Consider the following 26,465-nt stretch of genomic DNA (forward strand, 5'->3'; position numbering starts at 1 on the left):
ATGCTACCTACAGACAGGACTCAATTCAGGGCTCAGGCTTACCATTGGCACCTGCCAGCTTTTAAAAACTTTATTCCTTTGTTCTGTCTTCCACTGCGTTGACTTTAGCCTTGGGTTTTGTGGGTACCAGAAAGGTCCCTGCTAACCCACTCATTCTCTTACGTCTTAGGTCAAAGGTTATGAGTGAGAGTCTCTTCCCCAGAAGGTGCAGCGAAAATGTCATTGCATTTCATTGACTCTGCCTAGGTCACACATGATCCACGAAGATCAAAGGATGGGGAAGTGAGATAGCTGATGACTTAGGCCTTGGTCACGAGCTCCACTCCTGGGGCTCGGTGTGAAGTCTGCTTTAATGGGACTGCATGGAAATCGGGTACAGTCACCTGGAGGACTCCGGCACTGTTCCCTGCAGTGTGTGTTGCCTTAGAAGAAACGGTGCGTAAGCGTCACATAATGTTTTGTGTCCACTGCATGAGCCAGCTCCATACCTTGAAAATAGCCAGCATCTGCTTACGCAAAATAAGAATTTACGGGCTTCCCTGGTGGCGCAGTGGTTGAGAGTCCGCCTGCCGATGCAGGGGACGCGGATTCGTGCCCCGGTCCAGGAAGATCCCACATGCCGCGGAGTGGCTGGGCCCGTGAGCCATGGCCGCTGAGCCTGCGCGTCCGGAGCCTGTGCTCCGCAACGGGAGAGGCACAACAGTGAGAGGCCCGTGTACCGCAAATAAATAAATAAATAAATAAAATAAAATAAGAATTTACACCTAAAGCCAAGCTGATTGGAGAAAAGGTTACTTACTGGTTTAAATTCCAGGAGTCAGGCTAGTTTGCCAAAATTCTGATGCAAGTGGGTCAGTATAGACAACACTCAAAAATTCCTCAACGTCTACATCAGGACTGCCTTATATTCTTCAAAGCATGAAGAGCCTCCACTGGTTCGATATTGAAGACTGTGGCAATGAGCCTTTCTTATCGGTTTCATTGAGTTTTTGTTTTCTAAGAAGACTCTGATATTTTAGTGTATCTGTGGGGAGGAAGGTGATCTCCGCGTCTTACTCTCTGCCATCTTCCCCTCGTTCCGACTCTGATATTTTAGTTATAAAGACCTCTGTAGCCTGATCAGCCTGGTTCTGGAGGGAGTGGAAGAGTTTATGGCAGAAACGTGGGAGGTTGTTGGAAGTATGTTGACTATATTATGATACACACAGCAAAAGATGTTCTCCTATAATGCTCTTTCTTCTAGTCATTCAGCTTCCTCATTCGTCTTTCTAAATAAACATCTGGAATTAGGTTATTCATGCTTCTTGTCAACTCTCAACGTTAAATATTCATCCTTTTAGCCACTGAAAAATTGTTATTGGTTATGAACCTCCTTTCTTCAAACACTTCATTGTTGATTGTGCATCGGACCCTCTCTAAGCACGTCACATGCATTATTTCATTTATGCTTCATAACTACTGTATGACATAGAGACTATTATTATTATTCAAATTGTATGGAAGGTGAAACAGATCTAGAAGAGGTTAAATATCTTGCCCAAGGTCACACCGTTGGAGCCAAAGATTTTAAAACCATAGTATGCAAATAAAACAAAGATTTTGCCCCTGCTGCCACCAAGGTAGGGCACAGGAAGACAGACCTATAAATAAACAAGTGCATTTAATGTTGTGTTTGCTGTGATAATGAGCTACACAAGGGAAAGTGGGAGAGAGAGAGAGAGAGAAAGAGAGAGAGAGAAAGCAGTCATTTCTCTGGCCGGGGCTGCAAGATTTGAAATGGGTGTTGGGAAAAGTTCCCTTGAGGAGGCTAAGCTGAGGTGCACCTTTCCAGCTAGAAGGTGGGGGATGAGAAGAGCATCCCAGAGATCAGAACCCATGCAGGCAAAACACAGATGCATGATGGGGGAAACACAAGCTATCTGGCCTGGGTGGAGCCTGGGGTTCAGGAAGGACAGACATAGGAGTTGCCAAGCGGGACCCAGTCCATGAAGGGCCTGGTTGGGATTTGGTCAGGAGAGAATGGGGAACTGTTGAAGGACTTTAAGGAAAAGGTGACAGTTATTCGTACCTAGTTTTTTTTTGTTTTCTATTTTCTAAATTCCCAAGCTTAAATCTTTTTTTGGGGGGGGGATTTTTTATTGTGTAAAATCAACATAACAAAACTTACCATTTTAATTGTATAATTCAGTGGCATTAAGTACATTCACAACATTGTACAACCATCTCCACTATCCATTTCTAGAAAATTCCCTCTATCCCAGAGGGAAACTCTGTACCCATTGAACAATCATTCCCCCATTTTCCCGACGACCTGCTGGATCAATGGAAGTTGCGCTGAAAAACAAGAGGAAATAAACATATAGGTCCTCGATGTATGTTAGCACAAAGAACACTGCGCTTTGTGCTTTTTTAAAAGGAAAAGCATCAATGACGCTGCATTTTGGGCTGAGAGTTCACGCAGTGTCTGGGGTGAGCTGTTCCTGCCAAATCAGCCAGTCAACGGCGACGTTCCGTTACCGCCAAGATGTCCCTCTGCGGTTTCTCATAAAGAAAGGCAGTGGGTGCCCCACGTGGCTGTCACGACTAAAACTGCTGGTGAACACCCCATGGCATCAGGTTAGCCAGCAGACACACATTGAGCACCTGCTGTGTGCACGGGGGTCAGGAGTCAGGTGCCGTAAACAGAGAGGAGTAGGCAGCGATCCACAGCTTTCGAAGGCATCGTAATGTAGTCGGGGAGAAGGACGAGGACACGTCAGCCTGTGACCTCAGGTGGGGCGGAACCACCTGACCTGTGCTGATTTACCTTTTCACTGCACTCGGTAGAGCTCTTTACAGCACTGAGCACGTTGTCATTTTACATCAGTTTGACCCTCTTCTTGTCGTAACCATCAGACTGTTCACCCCATAATGGCAGATGTTTCATCTATTTTTGTTCAGTATTGTCTCTTCGGAATCTAGCGTCGTTCTTGGCACGTAGAATGTGCTCGACAAATGCATATTGAATAAATGGTTGCTATAATTATATATATGTGTGTCTATACACGCATACATACATATATAATACACATATATGTGCATACCTACATACATATACACACATATATTAATGCTACAACACATTGTATATGTATATTTTCACTGAACATATAAATATATATACATTCAAGGTATGGATATATATGTACAAGTCATAGTTTTTGACAAAAATAACTCATTTATTGAGCACTTTAATTTTTATAAACGGAAACTTTTTTCAGTGTTTTACATTTATCATTTTATTGAATTGTCACAAGAATCCTATGAGGATTAATTAGGTTGTTTACTTTTTCCAAAAGGAAGCACAGAGAAGTTAAGAAACTTTCCGAAGGCCACACTATTTCAGTTAGTATCAAGCCATATGTGTTGAAAGCACAAGCAAAAAATTGACAGTAATCCATTTTTTTAAAAAGCTGCCACTTTGGAATCAATAGCTTCTTCCAGGCCTCAGTGCTGTTCAAATATGGCCGAGACCCTGCGGCTGCAAAGCTCCACAAGCTGGGTATGTTAACTGCACGTCTGGCACACGCAGCAGTGGGCGCAGAGCTGGGTTTGTGGTCCCCAGTAAGAGGTCACCATGAGGCCTCCAGTGCGCCCAGACAGACCCACAGTCTCCCTCTGCAGTCTAATTAGTTAGAAGACTATTTATAGACCTCAGTGCTCCTCTCAAGACAGACTCCCTCTCAGTTCCTACGCCCCCTGCTCTCAGCAGACAACTTCACCTCGTGAGTCATTGAGAAAATTGAGGGCGTGCGCGTGCTTTCTGGTAACTTCCCACCCTCTACCTACAATTTACCTACACCCACGTCCGTCCTCCCAGCCTGCTCTCCAGCCGGCAAAGGTAAGGTGGCTTCCTTCCAGCCGTGTAAACCTCTCTCAGGGTCCGTGTCCTACCCCCGCCCTTCTGGGTTCATCTCTCATCCCTTCCCGTCCCAGGAGGCTCTTCAATCTTTAGGTCCATTTCCACGATGATGCCCCCTCTGCCTGTGAAGAGGCTGCGCTCTCACCGCCTTCCTGGATTCCTGCAGCGGCCTCCTAACCTGCCCTGCATTTCCATTTTGCCTCTTCTGCAGCGCAGTCACATGGAATCTTTTAAAATGCAGGGTCACAGGCAATTCCCAGCGCACTAGCTCCAACTCATCTGCGCCTCACTATTTCCAGGAATCGTATCAGGATATGAGTAACTAAGGGTGATATTAAAGCCTCTCTACTTTTCCCTTCCTTCCCTCCCTCCCTTTGAAAGTAAGTCATTTGCATACGCGAGTAGTTATTAATAGTAACACAGCTCTCCGGGTGCACCTTACAGCGGACTTCTTGACTCAGTCACCAGGCTTTGGCTCAAGCGCCTCTCACGCACCTCCACGTCATCCCCGCCGCTCCCTGGCTCTGCTCCCAGCACCCCTAGAACAGCAGGGTCACTGGGACCTCCTCGCTGCCACTGATCTTTGTTCAGTCTTTACATCCGGCTTTTGACAGCGTCCACCCTGCTGGTTTTCAGACTTACCCGCACGCTCCCCGTTTCCCTCACAGCGCTGGCGTGGTTCCTTTTTCCTCCGTGGATGCCTCTTGCTCGGCCTGACGCTTGAGGGCCGTGTCCGTGGGGTTCTGAGCAGAACCTCCCTGTCCCAGCTCTCTGAGTTTTCTGTAGGTGGCTTTACCCCCTGGCATATTTTGTGTGCATTCCTTATGCATGTTACCCTTATCATTTTAGTTTCATTCGCTAGGTCTTTGAGAGCTTTAGCTGATCATTGTTGAGGTTTGCTTACTAGGATGTAGGTATTGATCCAAGAAGAATTATAGCTTGATTCTTCTAAAATCCTTCTTTTTTTTTTTTTTTTTTTTTTTTGGCGGTACGCAGGCCTCTCACTGTTGTGGCCTCTCCCGTTCTACAGTGTCAGTGTTTGTGTTTAACTTCATGGAAAAACCATCATGCCAATATCCTGTCCTCTTTCAGCCTGTTGAAAGAGAGCCCCTATGAGGACATGTACACACGTCAGGGGAGTTGTCCAGGTGTCCAGGTGTTGGGCTCACTCAGGTGCCAGTAATGACACTGGCTTCTCTCCAGTCTCCAAAACTCCAAAGCCCAGAGTGAAAGATGCCCCCCACCCGCTGTTCCACTGACTGCACATCCCCAATCACCCCCTACTTCCCTGCCTTGTTCTTTGGTTTCCTCAGTTTTGCCCACTGCCCTCAACGCCCAGCTGGAGATATTTCCATTAAGATTCTATCCTTTAAGGACTGCCTCCCTCCTTCATGAATTTCTTCTTTGGTAATCTTACCCACTCCCATGACTGCAACTCTCAACTGTGGGGATGAATTCCAGACCTATGTCCCTAATGGAAAATACTAAATATAAAGTATTTCTTTGATAGTTTCTCAAGTGCCTCTACTATTTCTTTTGGTTTAAGATGTTTTAATGATTATGTTTTAATTTGCCGAGGTTATATATTTTAATGACCCACGTTGACTGAATATTTGGTATGGCAGGTGCTCTTATAAACATACATATAAAATAAACTGTACGTAATGTAGTCAGGTTATCTAATTCACTTAAAAAAGGAGAAAAACCCAGAAAGACACATCCAAATTGTGGCAAGTTACATTAGCAAAAACTTGATTTAGAGTATTAAAGTTTAGAATGGAGATTTAAACACAGCTAATGGGACCATGGTCCATCCATTGCTTCCCACATATAGCACCAAAGGGGTTTTGAATATGGTGCCCCTGCAATAAATAAAATCACATTTCTCAGCTCACATCTTAGCATAAAATAAAATAATACCATGCACTATAAGTATATGTTTGCTAATAAACATTTTATCTTCCAAAGAGAACTGTTAAGCTATCGTCTTTAGGTCAAATCTCTGAAACCTCTAGGAAAATCAAGCTTAGTGAAAAGGAATAATAAACTACAAAGTGAAATGATAAGGTTTTCCTTTATGAAAGTCTATATATTTTTGGTATTTGGCTATCATTTTTAACTGATAATATTATATTAATAATATGTTTTTATTGATAATATTATATTGATAATATATTAATAATATTATATTTTGGTATTTGGCTATCTTTTTTATTGATAATTTTATATTAGTTTTTAGCATTTCCTCTGAGTTGCATTCCTTTCATCTGATTTTTATATTTATTATATTTGTGGTGGTAGTGGAGGTGGGGTGGATAATAATAGTTGCCTTGTAGGTTTGTTTGTAAAAACAAATATGCATGTAAAGTGCCTGGCACTTAGTAGGCATTTACCAAGTGTTAAATGAATAAATACTGGGTGTTCAGACAAAGGAACTATTATTCCCAGCTTGGCTCAACAAAGAGAGCTCCTATCGGGCTGTTTGATCTACGAGAATCAGGGGCGGGGCGGGGGGGGGCAACTTTTGAAACAGGAAATCACATCCTCCCTTTAAAAATGCTCTTCTATGTCTTTTTCCTCTTGTTCAAGTGGGCACACGTGGTTTCTATGATCACGCTGTAGTCCTTACTTACACCTCTTCCAAAGTAAGCACTTAATCAATGGCCCAGCTCGTGGGGAAGGATTCTCAAGTACTTAAGGAATGGGAGGCACCACCAGCTGCTCAAGCAGCAGGGCATGGATTGATGGATTGATGCCAGACGGCGGCAGGTGGCTGTTTTCACATAGCAGCCCCAGGCAAATGAAAGAGGTGTGTGCAGATCATTCTCCCCAGAGGGTGTTCCTTTCTCTACAGCTGAAAGGGCAATGAATTGATCCAAAACAGGACCAACAGTTTGAAAGAATTATGACGGATCAGTCAAGCACCCCTAAGTTTATCTGGATCGAGATGCATAAGCACCCTCCAGTGTTGGCAAGGCGTGACCCCTGTAGAGGCTGAAAGGGGGGAGCTGAGCTAACAGGACCATCACGTTCCTTAGATGCAGGAAACAGATCCAAATTAAAATGAAAGAACGTTTGCATGGGTCACATCTTTCTAACCTTAAACTATGATTGAAACTACTCTAAGTATGATGCAAACAAAAGTACCTCCCAAGTTATAAACACCTAATTTATGATGGCCCATAAATATCAGTGATTGGTTGGGTACTAGTTTCCCTCAAATATCCTTGCTCCCCTCTTCACACATGCTCTTCTCAGAAAACACCCGGGGTGTCCTGGGCCACTGACTAACCATTGCCGCCTTGATTACAAATGGAGTATGGCGGACTCAGTGGCTTGGACAGCAATGCTTCCTTCCCCTCCCTCTTTTTACAGCTCAGTCAATTCAAGCTTGGTTAAACCTGATCTCATATCCTATTTAACTTCCTTCTTTCCCTAAATCTTCCAATTCCTGCCAAATTAGATAAGAAAAAAGTTTAATATTAGATTTTCTACCAAGAGTTTGAGGCTATGGAATTAAACAAGGAATAGTACCGTGTCTGGCCCTAACTGAGTTTAATATCTATCGTAGAAAATCATTTCTCTCTATGGACATCTATCTATGTATATACTCAACATGAAATGAAACAAAGTGGGGTAATGCTGATCTGACTCAAAAGAAAGTTATCATAAGGAAAAGTCAGTTTTACACATTTCTTTCATTTATTTGTTCTCTCTCTCTTCCTCCACCTCTCTCTCTCTCTCTCTCTCTCTTTTTGCACCATTTTACAGCAACTGGTCTGTTGATACGCTTTTGCCTTATTTATATGACTCTGTTCTATTTTCTAGTTACACACTGGGATGGAAAATGCGTGCATGCTGGGTGGCGGCCTCTTTGTCTCCCATTTGCCTTTTCCCCTTCCCTGTGAAATGAGATATCCACAAGAAAGGGCTAAAATCACAGCACGTGTTAGCGAATGCACAGAGTGGCCTGTAATCTCGCTCTCCTTCTGTGCTTCCATTTCCTGACTATGGAACATATCAGCGAGCGTTTTTTTTCTGCAGCGCTGGCAGGATCAAAAGTCAGGCAGAGACGGCCCAGGTTCCATTTCTATTACGAAATAATTGTCGTATCTGCATGATAATACACACATATATGCCTGCGGAATTATCTGCCTGCTAAGCATCCATTCACGCCCCGGAGAAGATGATGAACGTGCCGGATGCGTCCCGGTCGCGGTGAGCGCACGAGACGGGCGGAGCGGGGCAGCTCGCCAGCTGTTTGGGTGGCTCTGTCAGCAGAATGCGTCATCTCAGCGACTCCTGCCGTACCAGCCCTGATACCAGGTCTAACCGTCCCGCTGGAAGAAGGCCAGAGGCCCTGCACTAAGATTTAGGCCCATTTTTCATCTTCAGGCAACAGTGCATTTCCTCTCTTACGCCCTCATCCAGCCAGGCCGTTACTGTGCCTCCCCAGGAGTGCTACTGCTGTTCTGCGGCTAGGGCTCCTGTTTTATACTTTACATTTGGTCCTTGAAATATTTACCAAAACGTGTTACTGGCCTCGGGCCAGGTTTTAGCCTAGAAACCAGATAATCCACTTTCCCCAGAATGAATAGCATTCAGTTATTCCTGAGCTCCCGAAAGCCAGCAGGCCCTCCAAAATTAAACACTCGCAAAGCTTTTTGCCAGCAAACCGGGGTTTGAAATCGGCGCGGCAAGGGGAGGGGAATGAGAGGAAACGCTCCGCTCTGGGGCGAGCAGTGTGCACGTCCTCGCTCCCGTGCAGCAGCGGGCAGAGCACCGGCGGCCTCAGTGGACCCCAGACCATGCCGGAGCCACGTGACGAGGCCCGGGGTGGCGGGTGGCGGGTGGCTAGGAGTCTGCGCGGCTGGCGTTGCCAGGCAGTGGCCAGCGCGGATGCTGGGCCCCTCCTTCAGCAGCCTTTGTGTCCTTGCGCTAGACTGAGCTGCCTTAGACTCGGGATCAGACCGCCCCCGCTGTCCTATTGTCTTAACAAGCAGTGCTGGGGTCGGGTCGGGGGAGCCGAGGGGAGTGCTGATCTGAAGTTTTCCATAGAACCCCCCCATCCGGGCTTTCCCGGGATGGATCCCAGACAGCATCGTGCCCAGTCTACCCGATGGGGCTGCCTGTCTAAGGGGCGCACCAGGCAGCTGATAAAAGAAGCTGCGTGGTACAGGAAGGAGGGAGGTGTATTTGTTTTGCATTCTGCAGTGTGGCTTATGTTAACTGTCTGGGGGACCAAGGCACACACACCACAGTTGCTCCCTTGTGCTGTGTCATGAGGCCCAAGTGGTGAATTTTTTTCGCTAACTTGGCCTGATTTGGATTAGGACACCTGGGTGTGTGTTTGTGTGTTTATCTGCCACCCCTGGCAGTCGGCTCAGGGCAAGGGACCAGGCCATGGCGAGAGGCAGTGTCTTGGTCAGAGGGTGGAAGTTTCTAGTTTCAGCTTATATCTGTTTTTATGGCCATTTTGATTTGTGTTACTGGCTGGGCTTTCTACGAGCCTGAAATGCATGCAACCCGTCAGTGAAACCTCAGAAAGATTGAATCTAATTCATTCTGAAACTGGTTGTATTTTTCACTCTAACAATAAATCTAACAAATTCAAGGACACTTTTTGAATTCAAGAATTTTCCTTCCCTCTTTTTTGATGTTGGTCGAGGAAACCCCCCATTGTAGAGACCTCAGGCATTTTTATGTATATTGGGCCATTCCTTCTATCTTAGTTTGCTAACCCTATTGGGCTAGTGTTCCCCCAAATGTTTCCTAAAGAATTGGATATCATTAGGTCAAAAGAGTTGTCTACAGGCACACCTCGCTTTATTGCACTTCGCAGCTATTGCCTTTTTACAAGTTGAATGTTTGTGGCAACCTTGAGTAGGACAAGTCTATAGGTGCCCGTTTTCCAAGGGTGTTTGCTTACTACGTGTCTGTGTCACATTTTGATAATTTCAAACCTTTTCATTATGTTTGTGATGGTGATCAGTGATCTTGGATGTTATTACTACAGATCTCTGAAGGCTCAGGTAATGGTTAGCATTTTTTAGCAATAAAGTATTTTTAAACTAAAGTACGTCCATTATCTTTTTTAGACATAATGTTATTGCACACTTAGTAGACCATAGGGTAATGTAAACGTAACTTTTATATGCACTGGAAACCAACAGATTCATGAGACTCACTTTCTTACCATATTTGCTTTATTGTGGTGGTCTGGAACTGAACCTGCAATATCTCTGAGATAGGCCTGTAAATGCATTTTTCTCATTAAATTCCAATTTTTCCAAAACCAATACCTTATTATATGATAAACATTAAATGTTGAGATGAACAGCTGCAAATGCAAATTAGCCCAGTTAGGGGATATTTACGTTTAGAATTGTATGAAAACAACATCTGTGAAGGTTGAGGAAAAAGTAGGTAAGAATAATTGACCTAAGATCAAAAACATGCCAAAGACTAAAGCATTATTTCTCTGAAAGAAGTTATTTGGAAAAACTCAAAACATCTGGTTTATATTAGAAAATATAAGCATAGAAAGAGTAGCGGTCTTTGAGACATCAACTTTTATATTTCTGGAATTTTATAATCGCTCTGTCCCTATTTCTTTAAAAATAAAATGAAACTTCTGTTTTACTGTTTATGTTTGTTTCAGCTGGGGAGGGGCAGTGGCGTGAGGCTGGCAGGGGGTGGTCATGCCACAGATGATATTAAAGGAGACCCATATGATTGCTTTCTTTACTTTTCATATCTCAATTCCCTGGCTGTTCAATTTAGTTCCTGAGGTGCTGACAGCTGGTAATACGCTAAACTGCAATCCACCTTCCCCAAGTTATTGATATTTCCTAACTGAGGTTTAATGGTGTGACTTGGCTTAGGTGAAAACGTGCCAAGGTCTTGGGTCTCCTGTGTTTCATCCAGGTTTGTTATAGTTCCAGAAACATACTGCCAGGGGCTAGAAACCACGTTGCTGCCTGGTCCTTGCAAGGCAAATGGATATCAATTTCCTATTACTTTCAGTATACCTCTACACAGACCAACAAAGGGACCCAGCAGTGATTCTTTCTTTTGGCCTGTTTATTTGTCCTGTTGACAAAAGCTGGCGAGTCTAAGAGATTGAAAATATCCAATTCTGCAAAATGAATAGTGCTTACATTACAGAAGATAGTTCTAATTTATTTTAGCAAAAAGCCATTAGGAAAAGAAAAAAAAAGTCAGTGTATCTGGTACCAGATAGTAGTGATGGTTGCACGACAATGTGAATGTACTAAATGTTGACTATCATTGTAGCTATGTGATTTCCAGTGAGGTGGCGGGAACAGCAAGGGTGTAATATTCCAAATCTGGAGCTGTTTATTGCTGGCACTACATTTTATCAATGGCAAGTGGTAGATGATTTGAATATTCTTAGTATAGTAGTTTCTTAGCAATAAGGATTTAACAGTTGTGGTGATCACCGTCTGTAAGAAAAACAGCATAAGGTCTATAGTTTATAGTCATTTGTCATTTTGGGGAGATAAAAAAACCCAACAACGCAAATTGCCAGGCTCATTGGCTGCCAGTATCCCTCCTGGTTACCTGCTCCCAACGCACGTATAGTAACGTTCATGAAGTGATTCAAAACTTTGTTCCTTTGAATGAAATGGTCATTAAGTAAGAGAAAAAGTTAAGTAAGGATAGAAAATGTAGTTAATCTGTGGGGAGTTGGTCAACACGTAGCTATTGACAGAGACGCAATGAAGGAGGAATTAAGAGGTGGATGAACATTTCTGAGTTCTACCATTTGGGATTCATCTGGTTCCCAGTCCTTCTTCCCCTTGTGACTATCAGGGATATCGTATCATCTATTTTATCCAATACATCAGAACCATAATGAATGAGCTGAAAACCACAGATTGCCTTCCTAAAATAACATGGTTTCGTTTAAATTAAAGATATGTTTGTTGAGCGTGTACTGTTTGCAAAGCATTGTGTTAGATATTATGGGGGAATATGGAGATGAGTATGGCACGGACTCTGTCCTCAGAAAACTAGAAATATCATAGAAAAGACAGGTCCCGAAGGACAATCACACTCTAATAAAAGCGAGTATTAAATGCTGAAAGTGAAAGTGGCCTGGAGATTCACAAAGGAGAGAGAAAGTGCGGCAAGAGCTAGCTATTTTTTGTGAAGTTGTGGTGTGTGTGTTTGGTCCTTTTATAAAGGAGGTGGTTTGGGAAGAATGGGTAAGAATTTAGCAAACTGAGAAAGCATTTTGGGTGGCAGAATTGAAATAAGGCCAAGGCACAGAGTAGGAAATGCCCAGGTGTTGGGAAAATGCTATAATTTTAGTTTGGCTGGAAGTAGGTTGTCTGTAGGAGATCAGTAAGAGTTAAGATTAGAAATGTAGATTGGTCCTAAATGTCAGGACGAGGCATGTTGTATTTAATCCAGAAAGCACTGGGAAGACACTGACAGTTCCTGAGGAGGCAGCGAAATGATCCAAGTCATGCTTCACTGATAGTGGGGACTGAACTGGGATGGTTTGGGAAGAGACCTGCAGGGTGGAAGCTGGTAGAATGCCCTGTGAAGAAGAGAGAACAGAAGGAGTGGGGACCCGGGCCAGGCTGGTGGCAACAGGGAAAGAAAGAGAAGAGGCAGGATCTACATTTGGTTTGGCAGCGAATCGGGTACAGGTGGATTAAAGAGGGTTCTGGAAAGACGGCAACCTGAGTGTGTCCAGGCTTCCTCTCCTGAGCCAAGGCTTGCAGAAGCCAGCAGGCATGCCAGGCTGGAGGGTGTGAGGACGGCCCCATCTCTGGCGAATTCCGAGGTTGATGGAGGATTTCTCCTCTGTGTGCTTGACAAGAGCCTGGAATTAGTGGGCAGAGCCTACGTGAGGCAAATAGAGTAAATTGTATCTTGGTCTGCAGAGATGAGAGTGTCTTCTTGTTGGTATAAACAAAAGGGAGGACTTCCAGCTTTCAGGCTGGCTTGTAAAAAGTTTGGAAGTCATTACTCCCATCTTCACAGCAAGAGAAAGACTTAAGAAACTGAAAAGCAACAACTCTTAACTAGATCCATCAGAGACCGAGGTCACAGGGCAAACCACTGCCCCCCAGATTAGAGATACAGATAGGCAGATACAGAGAATCACAGTTTATTGGAGTAGAGGTACCAGAGCAGAAACCTCCATGGGAATCAGTACTGGGTTCCTTTTACCCAGTACATCATACCCAGCTTTCAGCAAAAAATTACAAGACATACCAAAAGACACGAAGCAAAGTTTGAGGAGAGAGAAAGCATCAGAACCAGTCTCAGATATGGCAGAGATACTGGAATTATCAGACTGGGAATTTAAAACAACTATGATTAATAGGCTAAGGGCTCTAATTCAAAAAGTGGACAACGTGCAAGAAGAGATGGATAATATAAACTGGGAGATGGAAACTCTAAGAACCAAAAAGAAGGCTAGTGATAAAAAAAACCTCTGTATGGGGCTTCCCTGGTGGCGCAGTAGTTGGGAGTCCGCCTGCTGATGCGGGGGACACGGGTTCGGGCCCTGGTCTGGGAGGATCCCACATGCCGCAGAGCAACTAGGCCCGTGAGCCACAACTACTGAGCCTGCATGTCTGGAGCCTGTGCTCCGCAACAAGAGAGGCCGCGACAGTGAGAGGCCCGCGCACCGCAAAAAAAAAAAAAAAAAAAAAAAAAAAATCATTCATGTTTATCTGAAATTCAGGTAACTTTTTGCACAAGTATATCCCGAATATTGCACTTAACTTATACTAAAAGAATATTTATTGTTTATCTGAAATTAAAATTTAACTGGGTGTCCTCTGTTTTATCTAGTAAAGCTATCCTAGACCATAATCCAAAGCAATATTTCTTGAACAGCTAAATAAGATTATTCAGGAAAAGGGCTATATTTTTCAAGTTAGCAATTCAAAATATTATTCAAATATAACATCTAGTTTTTAAGCAGCAAGCAAACACCTTCTAGAACTTTTAATTCCTGTGCCCTTTTAATTATATCTTATTTTTCCTCAATTCCATATTTTCAAGACCTTGATCCAGCCTTCCATGGTTATTTTCTAGACTATCCGCTCCAAGGTTGTCAGGGAAGTGCTGTAATCATAACAGTAAAAACAAATTATATTTGCGTGGTGTTTTAACTTCTGTATCCATCTAACACTCACCAGAATGAAGCAGGTAATATGTCCATTTCATAAATGAGGTCCAAAGTTATCGTGTGCTCATTGATGGTTGCTGTGTTAGTACGATGCTATTGAAAAGAAGCAGTATAAGGTCAAGGGCTAATCTAACAAGGACAGACTGACCACGAGCCCAAAGTGCCGACCACAGGGAAGCCAGGTCTGAGAGTGAAAAGCAAAGGAAGGCAGGTGGGTTTTGTAATCGATCTCAAGGCGACTCCCTTCCATGTGAGAAGCGAAATATTTGATAACATTTGTCAAAAGATGTTAAATTAGAATATTTGCCTCAGACACTAATATCTAAAGACAGCAAATGCCAAAGTGAGTTGAGAAAGACACCCAAGATTACTTTTTAAGGAAACAACCAAGAAAGAGTTACATGACTCTTCGGTTCCTCACCCAAATCATGCATATAAAAGAGATTAGAGATTTGGAGGAAGTTTTGAACTTGATTTCCTTGGTGAAAGCTATTCTGTGGCTTTTTCACCCCACCCCTCATGGAGATGGAGGGCTAGATAGGGGTGGAGTGTGTCATCCCCGAGGCTCAGGGTGACCGCCTTCCCTGTCTTTATTGTTTGACCTCCACCCTCCAGCCCCAGAAACTGAGAGGGAAAGAAAGCTAGTCCAGAGAGCGGCTCTGGGGCAGGACAAAGGAGAGTGGAGCTGACCGGCACTCATTTGTTGGGGCCAAGGGGACAAGACTGTTTCCTGAAAAAAAGATGTGGACTACACAGGGGAGAGCCAGCCTGAAGCCATGCGGGGTCTTGGAAGAGCAGTGGCACGCCAACGGAGAATCTGTGTGCAGTGGAAAACCGAGAACCACGTGGGGGCCACATGGGGACATTAGCTGGAAGAGGAAAGTGCATGGCCTACCACATGGGTGTCAGAGTTGGGTTCTTGCAGAAATCCTCAAGAAGATCCATGAGGGAGTCAGTTCTAGAATTTGCCATGTCCAGAGGGCGCAAAGCCAGCTTATGATCTTACTGGTCAAGTTGGAACATTCTGTTTCCTTTTCCCAGATCCTTTCTCAGGCTCCAACTCAGGGGAGGATTTGGTAGGAGCTCTGGGTGGGGGTGTGGGTACGGGCAGTTATAGAAGAGGAGAAGCTGACCTTGGGTAGCGTGCCTGTGATATGCCCACCTAGACGAAGTGAGAGAAACAGATCTCAGCAGGGAGTGAACATGGAAGACATTCTCATTTCTGATTTGACTCATGTAAGATGACCAGGAATTTCTATTAGGAAGGAATGACCAGCGCAGTCACAGAGCCTGCTGGCATTTTTATCGAGCTATGGAGGGGAAAGGCTCCCCTCTACCCTAATTTTAAAATGACATTGGGGACTTCCCTGGGGGTGCAGTGGTTATGAATCTGTCTGCCAATGCAGGGGACACGGGTTCAAGCCCTGGTCCGGGAAGATCCCACGTGCCACGGAGCAACTAAGCCCGTGCGCCACAACTACTGAGCCTGTGCTCTAGAGCCCACGAGCCACAACTACTGAGCCCGTGCGCCACAACTACTGAAGCTTGCACTCTAGAGCCTGTGCTCTGCAACAAGAGAAGCCACCGCAGTGAGAAGCCCGTGCTCCACAACAAGAGAAGCCACTGCAATGAGAAGCCCGTGCACCGCAACGAAGAGTAGCCCCCGCTCACCGCAACTAGAGAAAGCCCGCGCGCAGCAACAAAGACCCAACGCAGCCAAAAATAAATAAATAAATGACGTTGGGAGAATTTTTTAGTTTTATCTTGAGTCTGGTTTATACTCTAAAACTATGCAATATGTTGAAATTATTCATCTTCATAATAAAATGAACCCTCGTGAACCCACCATTTGACCCAAGAAATAGAACATGCCTCAAATCCTGAAGTTCCCTGTAGACCCCTGCTGCCCCACCCCCAGTCCATCCTTCACTCTGCTACCAGTTGATCAATACCCTGATATTTGGTTTATTTTCATGACTTTCTTTTCCTTACAATTGTTTCATATGTGAGTATTCTATAATGTGTTGCTTGATTTGAACTTTATTAAATGGTATCGAACTATATGTATGTATTTTTCTATGACTTACTTATTTCACCTGCTACTAAGCTTCATCCACATTGAAGCACGTAGCTATAATTTCTTCACGTTCGCTGCTGTACGGTAGTCCATGGTGTGAATACATAACAACGTATTTATCGATTCTCCTGTCAAGAGATGCGTGGCTTATTGGCATTTTTGCCATTATATACTACACTGTCTTAAACATGTTTAAATGGGCCCATTTGCAAGTGTTCACTTAGGATATATACGTAGGAGTGGGATTGCTGGGCTGTATGGTACCACTTTTTAATTTTTACCAAACTGTTTTCCAAAGTAGTTGATTGCCACTTTTTCAGTGTCCACCTTGCCAGCAGTGGGGGCCTAACTCAGGAAAGAAAGTCCTTGATGCCATTAATTTCAAAAGAAATTGTTAAAAATTTTCCAGGAAGCAGATTCCACAGCTTCATAAACCTTCCTGATGCTCATTTGGGGTCCTATGAGGAAGTTGTCCCTAATACCTCCTGCTGTAATTTGAGCACCTCCTTCCTTTTAAAATTATTCTCTATTTATTAGTCATGAGCATCGTCTGGACAGTCCAGTTTTTACTTTTTAGCACTCATTCTGACTTTTCCTGTAAGGAGATATAGCACAGTTGAAAGGTCTTTCAGATAATATCGTGTTCTAGTGTATAACTTGAGACTTAAAGACCTGACGTACCTTAAATCCACATTTAAGAGCGGTGAATGATTGCATTCTGTGTATGTGGTGCTTTATAACGTAGGTAGCCAAACGCGTCCTTCAGAAGTCACGTTTTCCTCCCTGTATTAATTATCCTGTCTGAGCAATCTGTGGCAGGCTGAATAATGGCCCATAGGTTTTTGAGAATGTCATTCCAGCAGAAACACTGACACTTGGATGGAAAGGGACAGAAAGAAGATGAAATAAAATAAGGCGGGTGGGCTCCCCAAATTCCACAGGTAGGAGACAGGCTGATAAAAGTACTCAGCTGCAAACATGCAGTACCCTTCAAGAAAAAGGATGAGGGACTTCCCTGGTGGTCTAGTGGGTAAGACTCCGCACTCCCAATGCAGGGGCCCTGGGTTCGATCCCTGGTCGGGGAACTAGATCCTGCCTGCTGCAACTAAGACCCGGCACTGCATACATAAATAAATATAAGGAAGGGAGGGAGGGAGGGGGGAAAGAAGGAAAAGAATGGCTTCGAGGGTGAAGCTGTGGGCTGAGCCACAGAGACTCATTCCCGGGTCCCAAAATGTAATGGAGTTTGCCTCGTTGCATACTGGTTGAGACCCACATGCTCCCTTTCTCCTTTCATTTTCACCCTTTTTGAATGGCATGCCTATAACTTATCCTGTGCATGTCCCATCATTGTTTTTTTGGAACATGTAACTCATTTTCTAATTTCACTAGTCCGCAGGAAGAGAGAACTTCTGCTTTAGGATGGATTATATGCAGAGACTCACCTGTACCTGATTTGTATTTCCTAGATGAGATTTGGGAGCTGCTGAGACTTGGATGAGATTTTGGACTTGAAACTGTGATGGGTTAAGACCTTTGGGAACCTTGGGATGAGGTTAATGCAGTTTGCATGTGGGATGCGTGTGAATCTTTGGGGGCCAGAGGGTGGACTGTGAAAGCCTGAGTAATGACCCCCTAAATATGTTCAGGCCCTCATCCCCAAAACCTGTGACTGTTACTCTACCTGGCAAAAGCACCTTTGCAGATGTGATTTGCGTAAGGATCTTGACATGGGAGATTATCCTGGATTATCCAAGTGGGCCTGATAATCACAAACATCCTTATAAGAGGGATGTAGGAGGCATCAGAGACAGAGGAAAAGGCCACATGAAGCAGATTGGATTGGATGTGGCCATTAGCCAAGGAATGTCAGCAGCCTCTGAGACAGGCTAGGACCTGGGACCTGGGACCCTTTGCTCCAGTGCTTGCACCTGGACAAATGTCTCCTCCAGCAGTAGAATACAAAGAAACTCTAAGGGACTAAAAATAACCGTGTACGTGCACAGTAGGGGCAAATTATGGGCAACAAGATACAAAAAGAAGAGCCTGGAGCAAAAGCCGGGTACTGCTCACACCTGCTGCACACAACACCACCAAAGGGGTGAGCAAACCACCTAAGCCCCCCTCCGGCTGACCCTGGACTTGCCCCTATATAAGGAACCAGCTTGCCACTGCCTCGGGGAGAGAGCGAGGTAGCAGGGGAATGTGCTGCTTGTTCTCGCTCCCCGCTGCTGCAGCGGGAGCCCCCCTAAAGCCTTGCCTGAATTTCTTGTCTGGCCTCTGATCAATTTCTGTTGATTAAGGAGGTCAAGAACTCTGGTCGGTAACACCTCTAGAAGGTAAAAGAGGGAAGGAACAGATTCTCCTCTGGAGTCTCCGGAAATAACCAGCTTCTGCTGACACCTTGATTTAGACCCCATGAGACTCATTTTACTCTTCTGACCTCCAGAACTGTAAGTAATACACGTGTGTTGTTTTAAGGCATGAAGTTTGTGGGAATGTGTTATGGCGCCGCAGTAGGAAACTAATACACTCTCTGTTGGGCCAGGGTCCTTCAGTGCTCTTGTAAATGCAAGAATGTTAGCAAGAGCAGTTGTATGAAAAGGAGTGAGGGAGGGGACATTTTTCCTAGGAGGACTATTTATTTCATTATAATTGGTGGATTTTCTTTTTCTCAAACAAAGCAACATCTTTAAATGCACTACAAAGAAGCAACTAAATTATTAAGTCTTTCATAAAACAAAAGTTCTATAATTTAGCAGAGACTACCTGGGGTACAATACTTCCGCTTTTACTAAATATCTGAACTAATTCCATTTTTAAAATCCTCTCTCTAGAAGACCTAAGGCCTCTTACGAAAGAAACTAACAATAACGTATAACATTATTTTTGCCAAAATGAAAGCAAGATCACATTATTGATATTCTTATGAAATCCTAACAGGGGAAAATGCCATGGTTAAAGCTCGTGGGGTGTTTTTTTGTTTGTTTGTTTGTTTTTTAAATTTATTTATTTATTTTTGTCTGTGTTGGGTCTTCGTCTCCGTGAGAGGGCTTTCCCCAGTTGCGGAGGGCTGGGGCCACTCTTCATCGCGGTGCGCGGGCCTCTCACTGTCACGGCCTCTCCCATTGTGGAGCACAGGCTCCAGAGCGCAGGCTCAGTAGTTGTGGCTCACGGGCTCAGCTGCTCCGCGGCATGTGGGATCTTCCCACACCAGGGCTCGAACCCGTGTCCCCTGCATTGGCAGGCAGACTCTCAACCACTGCGCCACCAGGGAAGCCCCTCGTGGGGTGTTTTTGATGGTACTGGTTATTTAGGACAGGTTTGGGCAGATCTGGCAAAACATTGAAGTAAAATGAATGTGCTTTCGATTTTAGGAAGAACATTCTTTAGACTGAGGTCTTTGTTCCCATGTGTACTTGCTTCTTTTGACTGATCAGAGATGCACGCATACAACATTTAATTCATTTACATTTAACGTATGGAGGCAGATTCTTTCACTGGAAAAGATTGGCAGATGGAGAAGTTTGAAGATTCTATTTAGACAGCTAGCTTATTAGGTGGCATTTTTTTCTCTTAGCATTTGAGCTTTTTTGACTAAGTACCAGTTTGCTCTGATGGTACCTATATCAGTCACAGACCAGTCAGGAAACCGGATGTGTGGGTTACGCATGTGATGAAAGATCTGAGATCTAGTCAAGGGCAGTGGGGAGACCCACTGGTCTGCACGAGTAGGAGGCTACCCCTGCCTTAGTTCCAGAGGCTAAGGGGCAGGTGTGGTGGATAGTTTCTGCTGCCGCTCCTGTAACCAATTCCCCTACGCTAAGTGGCTTATGGCGACACAGATTTATTGCCTTGCAGTTCTGCAATTCAGAGGCCCACAGTGGGTCTCCTTGGGCTAAAATCAAGGTGTCACCAGGGCCTCCCTGGAGGCTCTGGAGGAGAACCTGCTTCCTGGAGGCTGCCCACATTCCTTGGATACTGAGTCCCACCCTCCACCTTCAAAGCCAGCAATGGCGGGTTGGTCCTTCTCCCATCACCTCACTCAAACATTACTTTTCTGCCACCTCTTCCACATTTAAGGACCCTTGTGATTATACTGGGTCCACCGAGACAATCCAGGATAATTTCCCTATTTGAGATCAGCTGACTGACAACCTTAATTCCTCTTGGCCTTCTGCTGTAACATAGTCACAATTGGGGGAAATTGGGACATGAACATCTGTGGAAGCCATTATTTTGCTTTCCCCAAGGGGTATTACTGGGGCTGGCAGCCAGGGCGATACGGTGGGAGCTGGACCACCGCACGAGCTATGATCGTGGATGGAGAGGCGTGGACAAGACACATCCCTCACAGTGTGAGGCGGGGAGAAAGAAATCCCTTGTCTCCTCCCTGCAAAATGGGAAGTTTTCCCCAAGTAAGCGTCTTGTACTGAACGTCCAACTTCTCGTTTTTCCTTTCCTTTTCTTTTTTTTTTTTTAAATGTGGAATTTCAGAAACCTTTTTATTAGGAGCAAGAGAGTATATCGTTCTTCTGTTTATACTTTACTGTGTATGTGACAACTATACTCAACTTTCTGACGCGCACCAGTGTAACGGAAAAAAGGCTAATCCTATTGAAGTCGCCGTACTGACCACATACAAATCCTTTCCTTAAGTCGGGTGAGGGTCTGAGTTGTTTGTGTGGGAAAAATCATGTGATTAGAGCCAGTGTCTGTTGGCGTTTTTCATAACAATGGATAGTGTGATGATTTGTAATCCAGCCTCTATTCCTGTAGAATTCTTCCTGGGCACAGGCCGAACGAGGTGAGTTTGGGTGAGTTAGCTTATTCAAGTTGCCCCAAATACTGGAAAAAAATAGCTCATTATAATGTGCTCGCTAATTTCAAAACAAGTCTTTTTTATGTCACTCTGCAGAAATCTACAGCAAATGGGATTCAAAGGATTACTGCATGAAGGAAACGTCAATGCTAAATCTATGGACAGTCTCTTTAGTACCGCGTGTCGCAAATTAAAAGCACGCACCAGGGAGAAGGGGAAGGAGGAAATAGTGAGGCACCTGGCCTATCCCTGTTTACCTTTCTTTCTGGAACACACTTGCTTGGTTGCTCTTTTCTTGGGGCCCTTTCCCCTCCAGCAAGAAATCACCGCGTTTATCTGCCATGGTTTGGTTTTCTCGGGCTACCTTAGCAATGCTGTTTCAGCAGCTGGCTGCTATGCCAGCATCAGGTGTCACAGCCACTGGGGTGACTGGGTGAATGGCCGTGCATTTTCCCTGGAGAAGGAGGGACAGACAGGCCAGCTTTTGTCTCTGCCAGGAGAGCTCTGCTTGTGAAACTCCATCCCAGTCGGTGTGCCTGGGAGCATGGGGTGCCGGCCATTTGGCCATCGCTTCTTCTCTGCTTGGCCACCCACTCTGTGCACGGCCAGACACTTCTTTGAGGGAAGGAAAATGCATCTTTCTTTTCTTGCTTTCCTTCTGAACCCATGTTTGGTTTGAATTCTAGAGTCAGAATTTTTTAAAAATAAATTTATTTATTTATTTATTTTTGGCTGCGTTTGGGTCTTCGTTGCTGCGCGTGGGCTTTTCTCTAGTTGCGGTGAGCGGGGCTCCTCTTCGTTGTGGTGCGCGGGCTTCTCATCGTGGTAGCTTCTCTCGTGGCAGAGCACGGGCTCTAGGCGCTTGGGCTTCAGTAGTTGTGGCACGTGGGCTCAGTAGTTGTGGCTCGCGGGCTCTAGAGCGCAGGCTCAGTAGTTGTGGCGCACGGGCTTAGTTGCTCCGCGGCATTTGGGAGCTTCCCGGACCAGGGCTCGAACCCGTGTCCCCTGCATTGTCAGGCAGATTCTTAACCACTGTGTCACCAGGGAAGCCGAGAAGTCAGAACTTTAAATAGACCCTCCTCTGCTGGAATTTCCTGTGGGTCCAGCAATCTTCTGCTCTGAGATATCTGTGTCAGAAGTGGGAGAGGGGAGTGAATTAGGGTGGACCTTAATCCAACATGACTGGTGTCTTTATAAGAAGAGGAGATTAGACACAGACACAGAGGGAAGACCACGTGAGGATGCAGGGCGAGGGCTGCCAACTGCAAGCAAAAGAGAGAGGCCTCAGAAGAAGACAACCCTGCTGACACCTTGATCTCAGACTTCCAGCCTCCAGAACCATGAGGAAGTAGATTTCTGTCGTTTTAATCCCCCAGCCTGTGGTATTTTGTTATGGCAGCCTTAGCAAAGCAATACAGTTAACTTTCCCAAGGCTATACACGGGGCAAACCTGACTACAGAACCCACATTTTCAGTGTAAACCTCATAATTTTTCTATAAGTTCCAAGTAATACATTTAAGCATTAGTTAATATTCTGGAAGGACATGTTTTAAAATACTAGCTATGTCTCTCTGTTCCTATTTATAACATACTTACCAAATTTTGAAAGTCGTCTCTCCCAAATCTGACTCTGTGCTACCCTGGTGTCCAGTTATGTCTAAGTGAGCCGTGAAAATTTCAAAACAACACTTACTCAATTTTTCTTTAATTAAAGGGAAAGAAACAACTATGCAAAACAGCTTTTGGTTTTTAGGGGCAGAAGACAGGTTTCAGGAAATCAAACAAACAATAAGGTTTGGAAATTCCCCAAAGAGTGGGGCTTTCTGACTCCAGAGCAGGGGCGGGCGGCCTCTCCAGAAGTGGAACACTTTTTATTTTCCCAAAGGATGGAGAGCCTGGGCATGGGGGAGGGCTGAGGGGTTGGGGGGAGTCTCCCCAGGGGAGGCCTCTGAGGTGTGGGCCTGCGTGGTGTCTTTTTCCCAACAGGAAGCCTGGGATAAAAATGGGATGAGCAGGTGGGGTGTGGACAGCCCTGACCTGGCCACACCCCTGAGGAGCTAGGTGACCCTACTGGTTGATCCTGATCTACTGGTTGGAAATGTTTGCCCTAGAGGATCTTACACAACAGAGTATTTTGAGTTTTCCAGAAGACTGACCATAATGGCAGTCGGAGACATGCTCTCCCCATGCTCTCTGGCTTACTCTGGGGCTTTGCAGTAATATATCAACACAGAGACCCCAGGCACAGGGAGCAGAATGTTTGGTGTTTCAAGCAAGGCACATCTGGCTTTTCATTTTTAATACTTCAAGAAGTTTATTCCATTCCATATATATATTTAAAATATATATAATATTTAAAAATATAACTTTAAAATATAATTGTATACTTTGTTTATTTATTTTTATAAAAAGCAGTGCTAGCCCACTTTCCTGGTTTCAGCTGTAGACAGTTCACGGCCTTTCTGAATTTTCACTGGGTTAGTGTAGGCTACTTCTTCACTGGTTTCTTTCTGAAATCTACGTGGGAAGGACAAGAGAACAGTAAACAACAGTTTTTGTTGCATTCATGTAGATTTGAGCAGAGGAAAAATAAAGGATTCAATACGTGGTCCAGGTAAAAAAAATGTGACAGTGGTGGCTTGAGCTATGACCTTGCATAGAATCAATACGCTGCTTCCCTTTCTGTCAGGCAGAGCCTACTTCTATGCTTCTTTCTTTCTTTCCTTCAGTAAAGGCAGTTACCTAATGATATTAAAATTTTAATTGATTATGCTGGATGTTCTGGAAATTGAAGCAGCCGGACTCAAACTCACTCAAACCCAGTTGCCCTCCAGCCGCCATTGAAGGTAAATGCGACAGCTGTAAACAGATGCTGCCACCTACAGGACAGAGCGGGGACGTGCGCAGCCACAGTCGCCCATCCTCAGCCATTAATCTATATGACTTTTTCTTCTACCCACTTCCCAGTGTCATTCAAGAGATCAGCATCTTTTAAATTTTCTTTTAGAATACAAAGCGAAACCTCATATTCTGTAGGAAAAATTCTTCTTTATAATGAATCTTCAAATTCTGTAACACATTTATAATAAAGGGATATAAATATTGAAAGAGGAGCCTTGAGAGAAGGACTTGTTCGACACAGTGTCTGAACCGGTAAGGCAGCCATTTCAAATTTTTCTTTATTTTTTTCCCCTCTTATATCAGAAGTGACTCAATAATGCTTTTCACTGTAAAATGTCATTTAAAAAGACTTAAATCATGGTTGGGACTTCCGTGGCGGTCCAGTGGTTAAGACTCTGCGCTTCCACTTCAGGGGGCACGGGTTCAACCCCTGGTGGGGGAACTCATATCCCACATGCTGCTTGGTGCGGCCAAATAAATAAATAGACAAATAAATCTCTTAAAAAAAGATTTATTAAAAAATAAATGCAGTAGCCTTTGCTTGCGTTCAGAAGTGGTCAGTGGCCAGTGGCCAGCTAACTCCATCTCGGGTCAGTGCTATTAGAAAGCATGTCCTTCTATTGGATTAAACTGTGTTCGCCTCTTGAGCCTGGTCCCGTGCTCTGGAACGCCACAGAGAGAGCGGATTTTCTCTCTTCGCACGTATGAAGACGTCATCCCAGCTCCCTGGGCTTATCCTTCAGGCTGAAGACCTGCCTTCAGAGCCTTGATCCCTCCACCCTCCGCCCGCCCCCCGACCACCTGCTCCTCTGGCTGTGCCTGCTCGTCGCTGGTCCTGCCTGGATCGCTGTACGTGAGCGTCCGCGGCAAACCCCTGTGAAGCTGATGGACAGCATCACCTCCACTCTGCAAACCCTGCTTTCTAGTCTGTCCAACTCAGACATCAACTTGACCAGCAAAGAGAGCACTTTGCGCAGCTGGAGTGCTCCGAGGCCGCTAGGTGGCCATTTGGGAGAAGTGTGAGCGGGGTGATGTTTGACGAGCTCTCACAGTATGCTGCCTTTTCACCCTCAGAAACTAGCAAGGACGGCACTGGTTGCTATTTCCCTGCCCAGGGTTTCTAGCGCACGTGGCTTGTGCGTTTCCCTGGGTGGTGTGAGAGGAGGCCGTGCTCTGGAGGAAGATGAGAGGGTCCTCTGTGTGCAGTCTGTGCTCTGGGTGAAGCTGGAAGGGAGGCTGTGACTGTCTCAGGCATCCGAGTCTCTCCTTTTGCACCTAGCCCCTATATTTCGGAGAAACTCATCTTCATGCCTGAACTCAAGGTCATTTGTTCTCTCTTCTCTGTGGAAACCTGCGCTAGGTGGAGGGTGGGGTCTGCTATCGTTTATGTCATCCGGTGGACGTAATTCACAGGCTAAGTGCCCTCCTCTACTACCGGCAGTAGTTGTATTTTAAGTTTCCTCTCTAATTTGCAAAGGGTTTTGTCTTCTTCTTAAAGGAACTTCAAGAATCCATGACCACGTGGGAGGATGGTTTGGGAGCAGTGGATCTCCCTGATCTACCCCTAAGAGTTCTTCAAAAAGAGTCTTAAAAGAGCTCACAGTGTGAGGGTGAGAGTTGCCCTCTTGGTGGGCGGTAGTGCACAGTCGGGGCGATAACCAACACCTCGGGATAGGAATGGAATCAGGCATTTACCCACGGTCATTATGAGCCCCCTGCTCGTGAGACAAGCTAGTTTGGTATAATCATGCAATCAGATTAAAGTCCCCTTTTAAGTGTTAAAATTTAAAAATGATTTGTATTTGAGTACTGGTCCTATGGTATGTCTGAGTTGTGGTTATTGTGGTATTGGGGGTCAACTCAGACCAGCGTTTCTGCTGGAGCTTTTCATTATGCATAATAACCCTCCTACTTTGTTCTTCTGTATCTTTCATCCAAAGCTCACATGCTCTCCAAACATCATTAACTCATTAATACTTGCAACCCTCCGGGGAGGTGGATCGGAGGCAAGGTGATTAGCCCATGTTCCAGACAGGGCCACAGAGGCACAGAGGATTTCAGTAACTTCCCCAAGGTCGCAAGAGTCAGAGCTGCGTAGTGTTCCAACCCCAGTCTGCCTCTTCTCAGGAGTGAAAGCCAATAACAGCTGGATCTTGGGAATCGTCTCTACCTGCTTCTGAATATCGGTGTGGAGCAGCACACCGAACATCTTGCCAAAAACAAAGCCAGAATATTTTTTTTCCTTGAAATGTAAAACCTGTGCTCCTTAAGGAAAAGAGATGTGTACATTAATCACCAAAATAAAATTGGGTATCACTTAGATAGAGCCCCAAAGCCCTCCAAGTCTTCTAGTATAGACCCTTAAACTTTTCTTACATAGAATCAGGAAATTCCATTTGGCCAAGCAGAAATGAAACTTGAACTTCACAAGAGTTAGGATTCAGTTTGAAACTGAGAAGTACGGACATCTGTCTTTTGAGTTTGACAGACAGCCTTTTCTCCTTGGTGTCACTTGAAGACAGGCTGGTTTCACGTGGACTTCATTGTAGTTTCAGTGGAGCCAGAAGAGGGGGCCACCGTGTGATC

At 44.9% G+C, this 26,465-nt stretch overlaps 1 pseudogene across 1 annotated transcript in view; it reads right to left on the minus strand.

Moving 5' to 3' along the window:
- LOC309974356 (PC4 and SFRS1-interacting protein-like) overlaps nucleotides 1-26,088 on the minus strand; it is a 29,184-nt pseudogene extending 3,096 nt beyond the window's left edge. Inside the window, exon 1 of the transcript in view lies at nucleotides 26,050-26,088. The product of the transcript in view is annotated as a PC4 and SFRS1-interacting protein-like (transcript). The remainder of the gene's footprint in view (nucleotides 1-26,049) is intronic.
- Nucleotides 26,089-26,465: the final 377 nt, after the last annotated feature.

The sequence above is a fragment of the Leucopleurus acutus genome, assembly GCF_964270905.1.
Source record: "Leucopleurus acutus genome assembly, chromosome: 17".
NCBI classification, from domain to species: domain Eukaryota; kingdom Metazoa; phylum Chordata; class Mammalia; order Artiodactyla; family Delphinidae; genus Leucopleurus; species Leucopleurus acutus.